Source organism: Danio rerio, chromosome 24 (genome assembly GCF_049306965.1).
Source record: "Danio rerio strain Tuebingen ecotype United States chromosome 24, GRCz12tu, whole genome shotgun sequence".
Lineage (NCBI taxonomy): Eukaryota > Metazoa > Chordata > Actinopteri > Cypriniformes > Danionidae > Danio > Danio rerio.
Window position 1 is genome coordinate 34,455,203 of NC_133199.1, and position 19,190 is coordinate 34,474,392.

The following is a 19,190-nucleotide window of genomic DNA, read 5'->3' on the forward strand; positions in this document are numbered from 1 at the left end:
GTAAAGGTTATTATTATTTAATTAATGAATTAATAGCTATAACAATTTTATTCCCTCTAAATTAATGCATTCCTGGATTTGAAAAATAATTCATTAGAAGTACAACATTTCAATGTATGATTTAATTACTTTTTAGAATTCATATATATTTTTAAATAATTAAAAAATATTTTATACCATTCTACTGGACCAATTTCAGTTCTATCCCTTAGCCCTTTCCCTTCTCCCTACCCCTCATTTAGCCCATTCACGTGAAAGGGTAGGGTTATCCCATTTCTCTTTAGCTTGAAGGCGTAGATTCATTGATTGAACATTGATTCATGTTGTTTTCTTGTGTTTAAATTTACAGTAGGTTTTGCAATATATATTGTGATATGAATACTATTTACTACATGACTTTATTTCTCTTTTTGGAAATAATATATTTCTTTCTCTTTTTGGAAAGATTATATAATGTTAGAATCTGCAATGGGAGTGCACCTCCATAAAATCTAATAAATAATCTAAACATTTTTCTTGTTGTCGTCTGTGCTACTTGCAGTGCGTTTCTGTAATTGCATGTGTTGTAGGTATTTTCATGCTCGTGTTAAATCGGAGATTGATAAATTAATGTTTACTATTTGCATCGCCATATAATCTAATAAACGATCTAGAAACGTTTTGGGCTCCTCCGACACATTTTCCTCATGGTCTGTGCTATTTGCAGTGCATTTCTGTGTTTGCATCTGTTGTATTTTCATGCATAACAATCTATAAATCAATCAAAAAGATACAGCTGAAATAAAGTGTTTTATCTCGTCCAGAGTTTAACAGTATTCAAGTACAGTAACTGAATGATAAAAATAAAAACAATTCAATCAAATTAATCATAGTTAAGGTCACAAATGCTACAATTTCTTATACCTGAATGCTTTTAAAATCATTATACAATCATAGGCATCAGAAACGCGTGCAAATAATAAATTATAATCTAAACGCATTTCCTGCGATGTGACTATTGCAAATGCGATGTCGATGCTGAAGCTGATATATTGTGCAGCCCTAATTTACATTGATAAATATGGCCACGGTGTAAATGCACAGTACAGTTACGATCTTATGGCCACATTATATTGTTATGATAACATATCAACCCAGGCTCATTCTGAAAACGTACTCCCACGAACGTTTCTGGAGACTGCAAAATACATCCCGGGAGGTACGTATTTGTGCAGTTTTTGTTTTCACAAATCCGGGAGAGGCTGATGTGCGCGCTTATTTGCATCTCGAATGTCTCTCGCCATTCTTGCGTAAACCTACATGGCCGTTGTCGAACGACCGTCCGTCCGACTGGCTGAATGATTGACTGGCCGACCGGCCAATCGTCAACCCTCCTTCCCTAAACTCAAGCAGTTTTACCGATTGACCCGCCCCCCGCTTACTTCCCTAAACCCAACCAACAATTTACAAAAAAGAAAAAAAGTCTAGAAAAATAAAATCCCTCATCTGATTTTTACCACGTTGTCGGATTTGACCACATTCTCAGCCTGTTATTCACTTGTTCACTTTATTTTTTGGATTCTGTTTTTGTCTTACCTGATTTCTGGAACAACTCTTCCCCAAACTCGAACCCGGTCGTCCTCATCGTTGTGGTCAGCTCCTCTCTCCATCTCAAGTTCGCCGATGTACACGACGAGCTAACCGGACAAACTGCTTGCGGCGAGACAGCCCTCCACATGGAGGTAAGCGGTCAGCCGGCAAGGGCGAAAGGGAACGGCATCACACCGCCCCGTAGTGTTCGCTTAAAAAAATTATAATGCAACCATACGCATCTCCGGCTACAAAATTCGCAGTCTCCAGAAACATCCGTGGTTACTTTGTCTTCAGAATACACCTGGGTTGCATAATATCATTGCCTTCAGTGATTTCCTGGAGATAAATACCAAAAAATAATGCAACTGGAATAACTACAGCAGTCATGATCGCCAAGGAGAAGGGATAGGGATATAAAAATAGAATTGGGATTAGGCCATTTACTATCGGCCATATAAACAATCAGCTTTTACCTACATCCCTGCATTCGGTCATGACATTTTACATGTTTACCTCCATAATATTGATTAAATATTTTATATTATATGACTATATATAATATTGACACATATATAAGTGAATTCCTACACTAAACACACTCTGGCCAAACCACACACACAATAAATCCACTGCAAACAATGCAGCTAATGAAACCATCAGTATGGCTGTGTCTGTGAGCATGTGCTGACTGTACCTCGCTTGCACCTGCATGCCTGCATTAATCTTTAAATAGTTCTGAATGAATCGCGCTTGTTTAATGTCTCCAAACCCCTCGTCTGAAACCCGAGGAGATGAGACAATGCCCGTGGATTAACGCTGACCTTTGTAGTTCTGACATTCACCAATTTTGCTTAATTAACGGCGAGCCGCCTGCCCCTGACCTTTTGTCATGCGAGCTGTCATTGGAAACCTTTCTGTTGACTTGAATGGGAATGCTATTTGTTAAAATAATCAGTGGCGGACTTGGTGTACGGGCCCGAACGGCACAATGGGCCATGACGATCTTCGAGAGCCTCATTCAGGAGGCGCCGCGGGGACTCGCGCTGCTTAAAAATATCACCTGGCCTCATTAGCCGCCATTCGGGACACTTTTACCTATAGATTCACATGTCTGATGTCCGGGGAAAGCGTGCTGGTGTGAGCCGAGGTGTCTGATCCTCACTGAAGGTGATGATCGTGGAGTTTTCAGGATTCTTGGCCTCACTTAATCATGTTTTCTGCATCTGTGACGTAAGCAGGAGAACGGGAGGAGGATTAATATACTGTATGTTTTCAACCGTGCCCAAAAGTCTAAATTACCTCACCGTTTATTCTCACTCGTGGTTTTAAACCAATTTGGGTTCCTTTCTTTCTTCTGTTGAACACAAAAGAAGATGTTTTGAAGAATGCTAGTTGCTAGGACTTCCATGATAGGAAAACATACATGACTATAGTCAATAGTTGCTATAGCATTCTTTAAAATATCCTCTTTTGTGTTCAACAGAAGAATGAAACTCAAGTAAATGGTAGCAGAATTTTCATTTTTGCGTGTATTAATAAACAATATGTAATGTAAGATGGATTTAATTAATGAATCTCATTTATTTTTATACATAAATACTGTTATTGGGAGGACTTCCGGATTAAGCATGGCGTGGACATCTGTGTGTGAAGGTAGCTTCCAAATGCTTGGCTCTTTTAGTCATTATTTACCTGATTTACGATAAATTACTGCTAAATACCTGGTATTTGATTTTTTGTGAAACCAGGCCTAACGACAATGACAAGTAGAAAGCAACATCGGTCTTCAATTGGTCACACAGAAGGACAGGCTTCGAGTAAGACTGACGACAGGGCAGCATTTGCTGAAGGTTTACCTGAGGATCTCGAAAACGATCGATGATGTAAGTAGTTCATTCACTTTTAACAACAGATTTAGCTGGCGCGCTGTCATCTGCGAACGTGACTTTGGAACAAGTTAAGTCTTATTTCAAAGCACACAATGAATGTCTTCGCAAGGTTGAAGATAGCCTTAATTATTACAGTGACAGACTGGTAAAACTCGAAGTTACAATAGATGCACTATTATTTTGATTATATTAAATCACATGTATTTAATTATGTATTAAATACTATTTATTTAATGAAATTAAATACATTTAGTTTGCCATTTTAGAAGAAGATTCCAAAAATGTGCTATTATTATTATTATTATTATCATCAATGTTTATTATTATTATAAATGTTTATTATTATTATTATTTTCATCATTTGTTAATATAATTATTATTATTATCAATGTTTAGTATTATTATTATTATTATAATTATTATTATTATTATCATCATCATCATCATCAATGTTTATCATTATTACTATTATTATTATTATAAATGTTTATTCTTATTATTATCATTATCATCATCAATGTTTATTATAATTGTTATTATCAATGTTTATTATTATTTTTATGATTATTATTATTATCAAAGTTTATTTTTATTATTATTATTATAAATGTTTATTATTATTATTATTACTACTTTCATCATTTGTTAATATAATAATAATAATAATTATTATTGTTATCAATGTTTATTATTAGTAGTAGTAGTATCAATGTTCAATATTATTATTATTATTATTATTATTATCATCATAAATGTTTATTATTATTATTATTATCAATGTTTATTAATATTATTATTATCATCATCATAATTTATTAATATTATAATAATAATAATTATTATTATCAATGTCTATTATTAGTAGTAGTAGTACCAATGTTTATTATTATTATTATAATCATCAATGTTTATTATTTTTATTATTATTATTATTATTATTATTATTATTATTATTATTATTATTATTATCAATGTTTATTATTATTATCAATGTTTATTATTATTATTATTATTATTATTATTATTATTACAGTATTCTGTGGCTTTATATTACAATATTTTTGTGTTTTTAAATTATGCAAAAAATAGCATAACATAGACTAATTATTTCCAAAAGGCATCCATTTGGGTTATTAATTTTTTGTAATAACTGAAATATATATATTTTTTAAAGATTTAAAATCAACATTTTCAATATATAATTCTAATAAAATAAGAATAAGAGCTAATGCAATTCTGGAAAAAACATCAAACAATTCTTAGTGTGCTTCGGAGGTGAGTGAGCTTGACAAACCACCTGTAGCAGACAAGTCTTTTCCTCGCCATACTTACCAGACACTGTCTAATCAACACTCAATGTTTCTAGAAATGTGCTATTCTTATCGTGCTTTATGCGGGTGAGTGGGCTTTACAAACAACCTGAAACACACACACTCTCTCCTCTCCGTATGCACCAGACACTTTTTAATCAACACTTATTTTTTCTGGAAAAACATTGTGCAATTCTGAGTGAACTTCAAGCAGGTGAGTGGGCTTGACAAGCCACCTTTAGATACACTCTTTTCCTCTCCACATGCACCAGATTAATATTATCAAAAAGATTGATATATTAATACTGAAATATTTAAATTAAACAATCTTGCTTTTGGTTAGTATAAATACTGGCTTTGTTTTCTCGCACTCTCACTTTATTTTATAATGTTTAAATAATATTTTAACACCATTCTTTGAATTAGATAATAAACGATATTGCAATATTTAATTAATAAATTAATAATTTTCTTTGTACATTCAAAAATATTTTTGCTGCTTGTTTAAAATTATTTATTTAATATGAGCTGAATTAACACAATTCTTGAGTTTTTTTTGGCGACAACTTTATTGTCTCATGTTCAATCTACTTAAAGTTGTAAAAACAATTAAGTTAATTTAATTTGTATTGGGACCACATGAAGAAATTGTGTGGAAACCAGCATTTTGGATTAGTTATTTTTTTCCCCTTTTTACTTAATTTGCTGACTTTTATAATTGTGGAATTTGTTCCCCACAGTATTGAAAATAGTATCAAAAACCAATATTTCTTAAAGGTATCATATCAAAGTTTAATATTTTTCAAGGTATCGTATCGAAGTTGGATATTTTTCAAGGTATATCAAAGTTGGATATTTTTCAAGGTATTGTATCGAAGTTGAATATTTTTCAAGGTAGTGTATCGAAGTTGGATATTTTTCAAGGTATTGTATCGAAGTTGAATATTTTTCAAGGTATTGTATCGAAGTTGGATATTTTTCAAGGTATATCAAACTTGGATATATTTCAAGATATCATATCGAAGTTGGATATTTTTTAAGGTATATCAAAGTTGGATATTTTTCAAGGTATCGTATCGAAGTTGGATGTTTTTCAAGCTATTGTATCAAAGTTGAATATTTTTAAGGTATCATAATAAAGTTGGGTATTTTTAAGGTATTGTATCAAAATGAGAAATTTTTCAATGTATCGTATCGAAGTTGGACTTTTTTAAGGTTTTGTATTGAAATTGGATATTTTTTTAGGTATCGCATCGACGTTGGATATTTTTAAGGTATCGTATTGAAGTTGGGTATTTTTAAGGTATCGTATCGAAGTTGGAAATTGTTCAAGGTATCATATCGAAGCTGGATTTTTTTGAGGTATCATATTAAAGTTGGATACTTTTTAAAGTATTGTATCAAAGTTGGAAATTTTTTAAGGTATCGTATTGAAGTTGGAATTTTTTTAGGGGATTGTATTGAAGTTGCGACGCAGTGGAGCAGTAGGTAGTGCTGTCACCTCACAGCAAGAAGGTCGCTGGTTCGAGCCTCTGCTGGGTCAATTGGCGTTTCTGAGTGGAGTTTGCATGTTCTCCCTGCATTCACGTGGGTTTCCTCTGGGTGCTCCAGGTTGCCCCACAGTCCAAAGGCATGTGGTACAGGTGAATTGGGTAGGCTAAATTGCCCATGGTGTATGAGTGTTGATGAGTGTGTGTGAATGTTTCCCAGAGATGGGTTGCGGCTGGAAGGGCATCTGCTGCGTAAAAACGTGCTGGATAAGTTGACGGTTCATTCCGCTGTGGCGACCCCGGATTAATAAAGGAACTAAGCCGAAAAGATAATGAATGAATGAATGAATCGAAGTTGAAAAATTTTCAGTGTATCGTATCAAAGTTCGATATGTTTCAATGTATCATATCGAAGTTGGATATTTTTTAAGGTATTGTATCGAAGTTGGAATTTTTCAAAGTATATTGAAGTTGGAAATTTTTCAAAATATCGTATCAAAGTTGGATATTTTTTAAGGTATCATATCAAATTCAGATATTTTTTTGTGTATTGTATCGAAGTTGGAAATTTTCCAAGGTATTATATTGAAGTTGGATATTTTTTAAGATATAGTTTTAAAGTTGGTTATTTTTTAAGGTATAGTATTAAAGTTGGTTATTTTTTAAGGTATCGTATTGAAGTTGGACAATTTTTAGGGTATCGTATCGAAGTTGGAAATTCCAGTATCGTGATAACACTACACCAGACACCTTCTTATAAGCACCCAACACTTCTTGTAAAATAATTCTGAGTGTATTCCATGCACACAGTTGTGTGCCAATTTACCTGTAAGACATGCACTTATAAGTCGCTTTAGATACAATTGTCTGCTAAATAAAAAAGGATATACTTATTAAAAATCTTTGTTGAAACCATGTCTTGGTTATGTTTGTTATTATTTAATTAAAACCTGTTAGTAAAAGTTTCTGAACAAACAAAATGTTTGTTAGACTCCACCTGTAAAAGCTATATTTAATTAGTAGGCCCACACAGAATATGCGCGCGCAGATTTTTTAGCCCATTTTTGGATTTATTTAATTACTTGTTTAAATACGTGTACATTTATATTTATTCAGTTTTTTTTATTAATTTCAGTAATGTTATTGTTTGATAAAAATGTTCATTCAATTTATTTACAATACAGTTTGTAAAGTATATTTTATTGTCTTTAAGTAGATATATGAAAGACTTGCTTTGTTTACCAAAAAAGTGGATCATGTTGGATTTGCATAGTAAACATAAAAATAAAAGTTAAAAAGGTATTCTCTTTTATTTTATATATTATGTTTTTAGGTAAAATACTCCTAAAATCATTCCTTATAAAGAATTCGTCTTTTTATTTATTTATTTATTTTTTACAAAATTCTGCACAGAAATAGCAAGAAATGTCCGCTGATTCTGTCTAGCCCCAGTAATGAGTTAAGCCACTAGGGGCATCATTTCACTTTTCATTCATGAACCACTCTTCTACAGGCAGCAATCCTTTTTACTCTTACTAATCTATTTACCTTTACCACTTCACAGATCAGACACACGCGCCAACTGATGAATTGCCAATATTGTCTAGCTCAATGTTTACAAACCACAACACATTTCAAATCAGACTGTAAAAATGACAGTCAGCACCTTTGTAAGACACCCAAAAGTTATTCTCCTCGACAAAAATACTGACAGGTTGCGGTTTTACTAAGAGAAGGGTTTCAGTTAAAAGCGGAGTACTAAAAATAAAGTCAAGATTTCAAGACATTAACATTAAATACAGTTGGAAATCGACAATCGTTGCCATTGCCAGATGGAAAAGTCATTCTCTCTTAGCTCTCATTTTTTCTGCTTTTGTTTTAGCAGGAAAGGCTGAGCTTTACTGGGTAATGTACTGTGTAAGCAAGGGAAATGGCATTGTTGAGGAGAGCTCATGTAACAGTAATATCCTGTCGAAATTGAATTTGGAGTTCAATCAGAGCCATTAGGCCCCACACTGAGAAAGATAGAGACAGATAGTGCCATGCACTCCTTAAATGAGTAATGCTTCCCCTGAACTGAAGCATCAAATTTGGCCTAATATTATTAATGCATAAGCAGTAGGGGGGAGGGAGGTTGGTGTTGGGTGGGACACACTAGCGTGGACATGTGGAATTAGAGCGGATGTGTGTTTTTATAAACCAGCGGTGACTCTTGTGGAGCGTATTGAGTGGATGTAATGATCCACTCAGCTCCAGCAATGCAATGAACAACTCAAATGTTCATTGAGTAAATCATTGATGAGAGACGTTTTGTCGGAGCAAATCGCTGTCTTGAAACCAATCTGGCTCGGAAGGGTTTTTGCAAAGTTGGAATTCAGAAAGACTTGTTTTTAGTGACACCGGTGGTCGTTGAGTGAACTACATTCTGAAAAATATTGCTTTTATGGTTCTTTGCTTAGAAGTACTGTAAATGAATTTGGAAAATATTTTTGAAGCCTGCATGGGCCAGTATAAGATTCTGACAGTATGATAACCTTGCATAAAAATATCGCGATATCACAGTATTGTGATTACTGCTCTAAAATAAGTTATTTTTAGATGTCTGGGTAAAAAAAATATATACTTTTTTTTCTCCCACTGAGCACAATACATTTAATTTTAGGAAACATTTAAAATATTTTGAAACAGCTAAATATTTAAAATAAATCATTTACTTCTGCTATTGTAACCCCGCCGGTCCTATACGCCACCCAACCCGCTCCGAGCTGGTATCAATCTGGCAACCTTTCGCATGGGAGTCAATTGCCCTACCAAGGAGGCTAAAGGTATTTTAAACATTTAAAATATTTTGAAACAGCTAAATATTTAAAATAAATCATTTACTTCTGCTATTGTAACCCCGCCAGTCCTACGCCACCCAACCCACTCCGAGCTGGTATCACTCTGGCAACCTTCAGCATGGGAGTCAATTGCTCTACCAAGGAGGCTAAAGACCATGGCCTCTAGCATGTGTCACTAGAGCACCTTTAGAGGTCAGAGGAGTGAGGTTTACCTGCACAGCACTTACTAGCTGGCCTCTGTTACACTATGTACATTTGTTCCAAAATCACAGATTTCTTTACAACAGATAAAAAAACACACACAAAAAAACATTAAATATATACCATAGGAACGGCATAACACAAAGTGTTTGCAGTTTACAAACCTTGACTTTTCCAAATCACGGTAAACCTTAAAACCGGTTATCGTCAAATGCCTACAGTATACTGCAGGGGTGGCCAACCCTGTTCCTGGAGAGCCACCTTCCTGCAGATTTCAGTTGCAAGCCATATCAGACACACCTGCCTGTAATTATCATGTGGTGTTCAGGTCCTAATTAATTGGTTCAGGTGTGTTTGATATGGGTAGCAACTGAAATCTGCAGGAAGGTGACTCTCTAGGTACAGGGTTGGCCACCCCTGCAGTATACTGTAATATACTCTAGAAGCTGTCAAATATGTTGGCAGTGACATGTATGTGGTTCTGTTAAAATGTGCTGTGCTCATGACTAAATATAAAAAAGAGAATGACATTAGCCAGAAAAAAATTGTTAATAAAGCATCTGATCATAGAGATATATATATTCTTACACACGAATAACAATTCACCAGCATCATGTCATCCGAATGAAGTCATTAAAATCACAACATTGTGATAGTTTGATTATACTAGTGATATACTAGAGATTATACTAGTGATAAAATAATTCTATAAGTATATTTCAGAACAAACGGCAAGAAGGTCGCTGGCTGAGTGAGTTGGCACTGTGTGGAGTTTGCATGTTATCCCTGCAGTGGCGTAGCGCAAAATGCAGAGGCCCCCCTGCAGGGATCGCTGACGGGGCCCCCTGATGAAGGGGGGGGGGGTACGTCATACGTCAATTTGCATATCACTGGCGTCATCACGTTCTACCGTTTCTGTTTAACAGTCTATGGTTAATAAAGGGGCATTTATAATTGCACTACACTTTATATAAGCATGTTTATTTAACTAAATGTATTGCTGTTTGAATACAGTATGTCATTATAGATGTGTTGTGAATGTGCAGTAATCTCTCACATGTAATAAACTCAGACAAGTTCAGAAACTGTCGCTATTATCTGTGAATTTGTGAACAAGAAAAGAATAAACGGTCCAATTAAATTGTTAAAATAAAGGAGAAGCAGATTGGTTTGACTGTACAAGGGAAATACCTTCACACTGCCTGTGCTAAATCATTTGTCGTCGGTACGCAGAGGGGTGATCTGCTCTCGGGCTGCAGGTGGGAGAGGCTGCTGTAGAGGACTGACTGGGCCGCCTGTCAGTGCTGTGAGGCGGGGGAGGGGCCGGCGGCATCACACGCAGCTCGTTGAGAAGAGTAGGGACGGTACAGTATGGACAAATGACAGTTTGATTTTTAAAAAAAAATCTCCAATAACACAAAAAAAGTCGCTAAATTTGTCGCTAGGGGGGTCTGAAAAGTCGCTAAATCTAGTGACAAAGTCGCTAAGTTGACAACATTGGCGGCAAGCAATCAGAATGAAGTAGTCCACCGCTTGAGAGGTGTTCAGAGAACACAGACCTGTGAACTTTGGTTCCGACCACAGTTGTTCCCAAGAGTTTGATTATTGCGTTCGCCGGTGGATTTTTAATTATTGAAAATCACGACGACGCGGGGCCCCCTAATCACGCGGGCCCCCCCCGCGGTGCGTGCCCTGCGGGCCCGTCCGCTACGCCACTGTATCCCTGTGTTCATGTGGGTTTCTTCTGGGTGCTCCTGGGTGCTCCGTGTTTCAACCACACGGTAAAAAAAAAACAAAAAAACAAAGTTGACTCGTAAATTGGGCATATCATATGTGCGGAATGAGAGTGTGGTGTTTCCCAGAACAGGGTTGTAGCTGAAAAGGCATCTGCTGCCTAAAACGCTTGCTGTATAAGTTGGCGGTTCATTCCGCTGTGGCGACCCCATATGAATAAAGGGACTGAGCTGAAAAAATAATAATTGAGAACATAAATAATACTTGATCAAATGATATATTATAAATACTTTAACAAATATTTGCCAAATACTGTTTCATTTTCAATACATTTTTTTAACATAATACATTTCTAAAATTTGTTTAGATACTAGTATTCAGCTTAAAGTGCAATTTAAAAGCCTAACTAATTAAGTTATAAGTTATAAATAGTCAAATAAGATTAATTTGGTAGGTCCTTGGACAACAGTGGGTTTTTCTGTAGCCAGTCAAAAAAAAAAAAAAATTGTCCTTGATCATTTAAAAAATAACAATTAAACTGCTTTAAACTAAGCCAAACTAAAACAAGTCTTTCTCCAAAAGAAAAGATATAATAGAAAACACTGAAATTGACTTTCTCTGTTAAAAATCACTTATTGAAAAATAAATAAAATGTAATATTTGTTTTACTTCTTTTAAACAATTTAAAAATGTTTCCTCTATAAAAAAAAAAATTGTTGAATGTAGTATGAATATAATAGTGTAATATTATAGTAAAAAAAGACATGTGCTATAGGTGAATCAAATAAACTAAATTGGCCGTGGTGTGTGTGTGAATGAGGGTGTGTGGATGTTTTACCATACTAGGTTGCAACTGGAAGGGCATCCGCTGTATAAAACATATACTGGATAAGTTGGTGGTTCATTCCGCTGTGGTGACCCCAGATTAATAAAGAGACTCAGACAAAGGAAAATTATTGAACGAATAAATAGTAAAAAAAATTATACGCATGACTTTTAAACTTTAAATAAAAGCATATCAATTGATCATTATCAACATAGGAACTCTTATCAGTTGAAGATGTTTCATTAAATATGACATTATGAACATGCGCAGACAAAAATATAGAGTTACATCATCCTTCTTTATAGAATAATACAAGAACAGCATTGTGATATAATGACATCATGATGAATCAAAGACTGGATACAATGTTATCTAGTCTCTTGTAAACATGTAATACTCTTTAGTCTATTTACGGTAATGTCAAAGCAGCTCCTGGGGTAACAATAAAATAAAATTGTGTACTCTATGAAGGGTCACTGAAAAGCAGAGTCCATCCAAAAAATTGTCTTCGTTTGCTTACTCATTGGTGTAAATTCTAAAAACACACAAGAATATAAATTGGAAAATGTTAGTATATAATATACCAAAATGTAATTTTGTTTCCCTTGCTTATTTTATGTATTTTTGTTTATAAATTGGAAACTAATGGTAATCAGGAATTTTAACCTATGGAGACCCGGAAGTACGGAGATCCGGAAGGGACGTAGTGGAGGAGAAAAAAAATGGCTAGGGGAAAAAAATAATGGGTAGGAGGAAAAAAAGTGGGTGGAAGAAAAAAAATGGGTGGGAGGAAAATATATATTTTAAAGTTTTTGCGTAAATTAACTAATAAAACCTTTTTGTAAAGTGTTACCATCCACTTTTATGTCAGACAGAAGAAACAGAAATTAATGAAAAAAACAAATCGATAGACTCAACAAAGCTCTAAATGATAACACTAACCATAAACTTGCTGTTTGTTTTGACTGCCTTCTGAAAAACGTCTAAAAACCGTGACCTGCTTTCTCAAAAAGCACAGCGGGGGAAACTAGGAAATAATCTGTGTGCATTGACTGCATTTTGTGCTTCTGGTTTCATGCGTATTAGCAAGGTATTGTAACTTTACATGCATATAGAGACGTCTCGTGGGCAACTCTAAAAAAACACAATCTGAAGCACAGCTGGTCCTCCATTTGCTATTTGTTACATTTTTCGCAGCTACTTTGTTTCATTTAGGTCATTATCTGAATGGCTGCTACAGTACTACGAAACCAGCTGTCCGTTTAAAGCAAATGCACTGAAAATAAAACACTTATTTTCCTGGAATTGCATAACAACAAAATGAAAGAATTGATGAATCAATAACAAAACTTTCTTGAAAAATGAATTAACACTAAGAATTTTATTAAATGTTTATATGGACGTTATTTTGTTAATTTATTCATTACTTTCCCCTTGGCTTAGTTGCTGATTTATCACAGCAGAATGAACCGCAAACTATTCCAGCATATGTTTTGAGCAGTGAATGCAACCCAGTACTGGGAAACACCCATACACTCTCTTTCACACTCTCATCTAATTCACCTATATCGCATGTCTTTGGACTGTGGGGGAAACCGGAGCACCCAGAGGTAAACCCACGCCAACACGGGGAGAACATGCAAACTCCACACAAGTTGCCAAATGGCCCAGCTGGAACTTGAACCAGTGACCTTATTGCTTCGAGACCTTGCCACCCTTGTTATTATTTTGTTTCTATTTCAAGTTTGAATAAGCCATGTATGGGTTTTTAAGAAACACTTCACTTAATTTTAAGACTGCCCTATAGTAAAACTTGATCACTGTGCCGGAGTTCCTTACCATATTAACCTAAAAAATAGCAACGTTTCATTTTCTGTCAATCTTAGTACACAATGTAAATTCAGGAGAGTCAAGTTTTAATCCAAACTCTTTATTTTGAGTGATATGCTAATGGTCTAATCCAACTCTATTATTTATGCTAAGCTAAGCTAAAAGTGCTTCAAAACATTTAAAATTCAAATGTTAAACTCTAGGTGATTTGAAATGAGTGTTCCTTTAACAGTATTAACATTACATTTTAAAAATGTAAAATTGTTGAGTATTTTTAGGAAAAATCTGTGTTAAATTTTTTTGTTTACTTACATTATTCAAGATATCTCCTTTTCAATTCCACACAAGAAATGGGAAAGTAAAAATTTAAAAGTAAAATTGAAAGTAAAATTGATAGACTAAGCGAAACTTAATGCACTGTTAACAATTTTCTGTAGAATCAACAGGATTTTAATCTATATTGACATGATAGCATTAGGCAGTTGCTGCAGATTTGTCAGCTGCACATCCTTGATGCAAACCTCCCATTCCACCACATCCCAAAGGTGCTCTATTGGATTGAGATCTGGTGACTGTGGAGGCCATTTGAGTACAGTGAACTCATTGTCATGTTCAAGAAACCAGTCTGAGATGATTCGCGCTTTATGACATGGCCTGTTATCCTGCTGGAAGTAGCCATCAGAAGCTTGATTTGAGTTACTGTTGCCTTTCTATCAGCTGGAACCAGTCTGGCCATTCTCCCCTGACCTCTGGCATCAAGGCATTTGCGCCCACAGAAATGCCGCTCACTGGATATTTTTTTCACTAGACCATTCTCTTTAAAGCCTAGAGATGGTTGTGCATGAAAATCCCAGTAGATCAGCAGTTTCTGAAATACTCAGACCAGCCCGTCAGGCACCAACAACCATGCCATTTTCAAAATCACTTAAATCACATTTCTTCCCCATTCTGATGTTTGGTTTGAACTGCAGCAGATCGTCTTGATCATGTCTACATGTCTAAATGCAGTGAGTTGCTGCCATGTGATTGCCTGATTAGAAATTTGCGTAAACGAGCAGTTGGACACGTGTACCTAATAAAGTGGCCAGTGGGTGTTTACAGTATTTTTCACAGAACTTTAAAATACAGTACCATACTGCACGACTGTCCTACAGTAAAGTACATTTGATATTACAGCTAAATACTGTATAATTTACAAAAGTTTTTAAACATCAATCTAAAAACATGTAAAAGCTTCATACGTATTAGCAATTTACTGCAACTTTACATGCACACTGAGACATTACGTGTGCTACTCTAAACAACACAATCTGAGGCACAGCTGGTCCTCGATTTGTTGTTTGTTACCTTTATTTTTTTGGCACTACTTTGTTTCACTTAGGTCATTATCTGCACGGCTGCTACTACAAAACCAGCTGTCCATTTAAAGCACACGCACACAAAAAAACACTTATTTTCCCCATGCAGTGTTTGTGTTAATGTAAACACGTCTGTTTCTTGGGGGAGCGACCCTGTAGTGCTGCAAACAAATCGAGCGGTCCCCTCCTCTCCGAAATGGTAACTAGAGTGTGCTAAACTGGGTGTTTCATCCCATTGGCTCATTATCGCGCTGGGTTCATTGCCAATAATAAAGATTTCTTGGGCTGCGAGACTTCTGAATTCAGAGGAAATTACATTGAGCAACAGGGAGCGCATGGCTCTAAATGTTTAATTACGCCAGATAAAAACAAGGGGATCAATCACTGACAGCAATGAGGGCCCTGCGAGGCATCTGCCGTCTCTTGTACACAACAGGCAGTCGCTTTGTGTTGAGTCCATAGGAATGAAGCAGGAGATACAACATCCGAGACAATACAGGTTGAGATGAACAGATATTCTGGAGAAATTGCAATGAGATCTTCTTGAAGAGACAGTTTGCTCAAAAATGGCCAAAGATCTGAATTAGTTTTATGCGCAAAACTGGATTTTTGAGTACAACATTTGTGAATAAGGCATGGTTTTCCATCCAATGAGTCGAAGAAAACAAAATCATCACTTCCTGAAAAACTGATGCCAAATATAGAGGGAAATGGAATTTTCTGTTGTAGGAAAAGTCACTGTGGGTCTTTTTTCTTATATATTGAGCGTCAGACAATGAAAACAAAACGCAGTAAACGTGACATGACTTTTGGAGGTGATAGACATCAAATCTTCTTTAATTTTCTAATGGAAAAAGTACAAAATATTGGCTTGGTTATATCTTATAAACAACAATGGGTGGGGAAAAGGCCATAATAGTAGCCTATTCCCTAGAACTCAGAAAGTGAGAACTCTTCAGGATCTCAGTTGTGTCTCTTAGACAAGAAATTAAACCTAGAGAGAGAGAGAGAGAAAATAAATGAATCATTGTAAATATACTGATTATTATTTTATTACTGTTTTATCCTAAAATGTTTATTGGTAAATGTACAGTTTATTCTGATCTATTTTTTTTATTGATTTGTATGAATAATATGATATGTTGAATAATACAATATATTGAATAATAATGTGATATATTGAATAATATGATGTATTGTTATTTTATTTAATTATTTTATATAAATATCATCTCTTTTTTACTACTACTATTTACTGTGTGTACTGTTTTATATGTATATATATATATATATATATATATATATATATATATATATATATATATATATATATATATATATATATATATATATATATATGTATGTTGCTTTTTATGTAAACTTTATGACTGCTTTGGCAATACATTTGTAACATTTGTCAGAGAGAGAGAAAGACAGAAAGAAAAAGGTTCTCTGAATGTTTTATTTGTTTATTTATTATTATTATTTTGGTCAAGAGAAATCTACTATCTAAAAATACTGGGTTGTTTAAAACTAAAGTGTGCAAAACTAACCACTGAGTTAAAATTTAAATCATTTAGAATAATTTTTAACCAAGTATTTGAACATTTTCACCAAAATAGGGTTGAAACATCTAAGCATTTATAAACTGCATGCTAATTTTGCACTATTGACAGAAATCTTTCATATAGGTGACACAGTGGCGCAGTAGGTAGTGCTGTCGCCTCATAGCAAGAAGGTCGCTGGTTCGAGCCTCGGCTGGGTCAGTTGGCATTTCTGTGTGAAGTTTGCATGTTCTCCCTGCGTTCGCGTGGGTTTCCTTCGGGTGCTTTGTTTTCCCCAAACAGTCTAAAGACATGCAGTACAGGTGAATTCAGTAGGCTAAATTGTTCGTAGTGTATGAGTGTGAATGGATATTTCCCAGAGATGGGTTGAGGCTGGAAGGGCATCCGCTGCGTAAAACGTGTTGGATAAGTTGGCGGTTCATTATGCTGTGGCGACCCCAGATTAATAAAGGGACTAAGCCGGCAAGAAAATGAATGAATCTTTGATATAAGTTGTCAGAAAGTAAACTCTAAAAATTGCTGGGCTGTTTAAACATGGACAAACTTCATGATCAGTTAAAATTTTGCATTAATATTTTAACTTAAATAGATTACTTTTATAAATTGAATTAATTGTTTCCTTTTGGAGAATTTCTATTTCCCTGATTTTGAAAAATAGTCTATTAAATTCAAATTTCTCCTAGATTTTTGTTCAGTTCTAAAGTCCACAATTGACAATTACAATGGCATCTGCTGTTTTCAGCTCGCCAAAAATGTTGTCAATAAAAAAAGCATATTTGTATAAAGAACGTCGATCCCAGTTATAAGGGCAACAAATAATAGCTTGACTTCTAGTTGATCATTTAGAAAAGCGGCAGAAGGTATGATGACTCATCCCAATCATCACAAATACTGCAGACGACCTATTGGAACCAACATGGACCCAAGATTCTCACAGAAATCAGTCAAGTTTGGTGAAGGTAAAAACATGGTTTGGGGTTACATTTGCTTTGGGGGCGTGCAAGAGATCTGCAGAGTGGATGGCAACATCAACAGCCTGAGGTATCAAGACATTTGTGCTGCCCATTACATTATAAACCACAGGTGAGGGTAAATTCTTCAGCAGGAGAGCACTCCTCATACTTCATATACCTCATACAAGTTCCTGAAAGCAAAGAAGGTCAAGGTGCTCAAGGATTGGCAAGCCCAGTCACCAGACATGAACATTATTGAGCATGTCTGGGGTAAGATGAAGGAGAAGGCATTGAAGATGAATCCAAAAAATCTTCATGAATTCTGAGAGTCCTGCAAGAACGCTTTCTTTGCTATTGCAGATGATTTTATTCATATTAGATATTAATATATGTTAGATAATATATGTTATTTGAGTCATTGCAGTGATGTATGGATGCAGTCCTCCAAGTTCATGGGAGTTTTACTCAATATTCATTCTTTCTCCACTGCACCATGACTTTATATTCTATACTGTACATTATTTCTGTTAAGTGACAAGACTGTCCTAATTAAACAATTAACAGTCAAGGCATGATCATATTTTAATATGGTAAAATAAGCGTAATCTAGAGGCCTTTGCTTTTCATATAAGCCACTTTTGATCCCAAATGATCAACTAGAAGTCAAGTTATTATTTGTTGTTCCTAAAACTTAAAAAGGCAACAACTTTTTTTTAGGTTTTAAATGTACAAAAAAATAATAATCATGGTTTCTACTAAACAATTTTTACAGCAAAAATGTCTCCCATAGAATTCTGAACTGTGCTCATATTTGACAAGATGGTTCAGAAATCATTATTAACAGGGAATTTTGCATCATGGATTAGTGATCTATTGGTCATTTTGCATTGCGTATGTGCTTGAGTGAAATGGTATTGATCTTATTGTTTTTTTTTTAGTACAGAATATAGGTATATTGTTATTGTAATTTTCTTTTTTAGAAATAGGGCAAATTTTAAATGTATTTAGATGTTTTGTAAATGTATAATATTAAATGCAATGTTTTATTTTTATATATTTCATTATATTTATACAATTTTTTATCATATTATTAGTATTAATCATAATTTATTAACATGATTTGGCTAATTCTGGCACATTGAATGTTTGTTTATTATTAATGTACCTTGTTCCTGTCAAATAAATCTGAAGACAAAAATAAATAGCTTTTACTGTCTAATAATGTCCAAATACATTTTTGAAGCATCTAAAGTGGTTGATACTATAATAAAACTTAATAATATAAGTCCTTAATAATAAAAGATAATAACAAAAGTCCTTTTAAACAAAAACTTTGTATTAGATTGGTTCCATACAATCCAATAACGAAAACATGACTTCAGACTCTAAGAGTAAACTTAATTGCTTCTCATTTCTAGGCCAGATCCAGCATCATTCGAATAAAGCAACAGAGAGCCGACATCCAAAGATGATGGAGAGAGGACTCTGGGATGGAGAGAAGCTGAAAGAGAGCAGGTCTGGGCAGGCAGCGATGACGATGCGTCAGCCTTGCTCCGGTAAGGGCGGGTGATGTGTGTGTTAGTCTCCTGGGTGCCATGTTTCTGTCACCCCTTGTCTGAGTG

At 34.7% G+C, this 19,190-nt stretch overlaps 2 long non-coding RNA genes across 3 annotated transcripts in view; one reads left to right on the top strand and one right to left on the bottom strand.

Annotated features, from left to right (window-relative positions):
• Window positions 1-777: 777 nt before the first annotated feature.
• The window catches only part of LOC141380735 (uncharacterized), a 61,895-nt gene continuing 43,482 nt past the window's right edge, over window positions 778-19,190 (bottom strand). The window contains exon 4 of one of the 2 annotated variants that reach the window (XR_012399468.1): window positions 778-2,795. This is a non-coding gene — a long non-coding RNA (uncharacterized lncRNA). Of the gene's footprint in view, window positions 2,796-15,385; window positions 16,045-19,190 lie in introns of those variants that run through there. The other variant, XR_012399469.1, reaches the window with a different exon arrangement.
• On the top strand, window positions 5,049-9,810 carry LOC141380736 (uncharacterized). The gene is made up of 3 exons (XR_012399470.1): window positions 5,049-5,725; window positions 5,899-9,086; window positions 9,304-9,810. It is a non-coding gene; the product is annotated as an uncharacterized lncRNA (long non-coding RNA).